This window comes from Penaeus chinensis, chromosome 13, assembly GCF_019202785.1.
Source record: "Penaeus chinensis breed Huanghai No. 1 chromosome 13, ASM1920278v2, whole genome shotgun sequence".
NCBI classification, from domain to species: domain Eukaryota; kingdom Metazoa; phylum Arthropoda; class Malacostraca; order Decapoda; family Penaeidae; genus Penaeus; species Penaeus chinensis.
In genome coordinates, this window is record NC_061831.1 from 8149064 (window position 1) to 8151500 (window position 2437).

Sequence of the window (2437 nt, forward strand, 5' to 3'; positions counted from 1 at the left end):
CTGTTGACTGGCAAAGGTTTTATCAGAAAAATCAAGACTTTATCAACCAATATCAATATGAATAAGAAAAGACGCCGCTTATATGAATTTATAATTGAGTATAATAAAAGTGAGCCAGTCTATCAAATATGACATCTTTTTGTTGAACTAACTATTCACAATCATATTTTTTTTTTTTTTTTTTTTTTTTTAAAAAATGTGGTGGTTCTGTGGTCCATGCATATTTACGGTGGCCTATTGCACTCATCGAGGTAAAGTTTTTTGTAGTTTTTTGCGTTTTTTGGCATATGGTTTTTTTTTGTAGTTGGTTGAGGGGCCCAATGTGTTGGAACAGTAGTATTTAATAATGCTGAGGTGTAAAAAAGTTTGCCAACAGTATTTCTCGTCCTCATTGGGGAATTTTGTTTTTTATGTGATTTAGGTTCAAAAAAAATCAGTGTATAGTCGACTTTTTTTTTGTAGTGTTATCCAATGCGAATACTGTTCCTGTCTAATTGTAACGCTGAATGAGGCTCCTAGATTTTTCAACTGGAAAATGGTTGGTTTAATAATTTATGATATCCCTTCGGTAGTTTCTATGATTGTGTATATGGGGAATATTTGACCCGTATTATTGGTTGGGGGTGGGTCGACTTGCCTATAATAGCGAAAATTGCAAAAGCAAAATTTTAAATAAAATTTTTTTTTTGTTATAATCAGGATTTTTATTAGTTTGAGAACCAGCGTAGTTTCGAAAATTGCGCACCTAACATAATTGCCTTTTGAACTATATAGATTTTATTTTTTCTTTATACAATTATTTGAATCAATTAATTTTGTAATTCCTATAAATTTGTATTGGGTGGTTTACCCAGTCCGGGTGCGGGGGGGGCAAAGAAATCGTTAAGGTAAAATTGAAGGAGTCATTATCGGCAATAATTGGACAAAAGAGACACGTTGTTTTTAAAATTTTGATTGTGAGGTTTGTTAATGAATATAAACAAGATCGGGCCTAATGTGGAGGGTCTTTTGAGGAGCACACCGAAAAGTAGAAGAACTTGGTTTCCCCCTTAGGAATTTGACAATACGATATTATTTACACGGAATATTTTGAGACGACTTGACGCTGCGGCGTAGTATCGGGTTCGTTCTTGTGGAAATTACGATCACTTTACTGTATGCCTAATAACTTCTGAACCCTTAAAGTTGTCAATAGCCAATGATTTTTAATTAATAATTAAAAGATGTATATTTGATTTTTTTCATGGCTGTGAACACACGGCATGGCTTGGACGCAGACTCCTACTGGTGAGTGACGCGACCGCCACCTGCGAAAGCATAAACTAGGAATAAACTGCCAAATGCTTTTGAACAGATCACACAATTATTAGTAAGAATTTATTAATTTGATTCCTTGTCTATGTTATCATAATTTTTATTAATAAAGTTGTTTAAGTGATCAGCTTAACTATTATAATACTACACTTTCTTAAAAAAACCCCATGCTGCGCGCGGATTTAAAGGCAGCAAAAATAAAGGCATGGTTTATTTATTCTCTCGATGTTCTAGAAAATTATTGGATAGTTGGTTTTTTGCAACCATTTTTTTTTTTTTTTTTTTTTTTTTTTTTTTTTTTTTTTTTTTTTTTTTTTTTTTTTTTTTTTTTTTTTTTTCTAGCACTTTATTAGATATATCACTGGGAGTGAAATAGTTATAATAGGACATAATCAGGACAATAATTACTATTTATATTTTTGTTTTTCTGGATGAGCCTGATTTGAAAAATGGGGGTTTGTTATGATTCCGATGTTTCCAAATTGATCTGGATAGGTAACAGTGACTATAAATTGTTTATAAATGAAGACAGTTAAAATAGAATTGCAGTCCGGTAAGCTTTTTTTTGAATCGAAAGCAATGTTATCCACTACTCCTGCAGCAGTTCGTTTTTTTTTTCCCCCTTCTTCTAACTGTTTAAATTGTTACGATGGTTGTTTCCCACAGACTCTTGTTGGCCTGTGTCTGACATCATTTGTTGTGAACCTTGTGCTCCCTGCTGGTTGTGTTTGGTGGTGGAACCTGAGGAAAGCGACCTGTTTCAATAGTGAATCCTACCGATATTTAAAAAATTGTCCGTTTAAATAAACAGAATTAAAAAAAAATGTTCTGTACTTAATGCATATAAGGAAGTGTCCTGTGGTGGTGTTTTTTGTTTGGTGCTTAACAGGGCGCAATAGTAAAGAATGTAAATAAATAGTGAAAGGCCAACCGTTTTTTAAAATAAAAGACAAAAAAAAACCTGTGTTCCACCCCCATGTTTTCTTTTTGGCGTCATTAGTTTTTTTAAAATTTAACTAACGGCCCCGCGGTTATCGATGAATTTATTTTGAAAATGGGGTTTTTTTTTTTTTTGCTGATTGCTTAATGATTTAGATTAACGCGCGCTTCCAACTTCGTTATA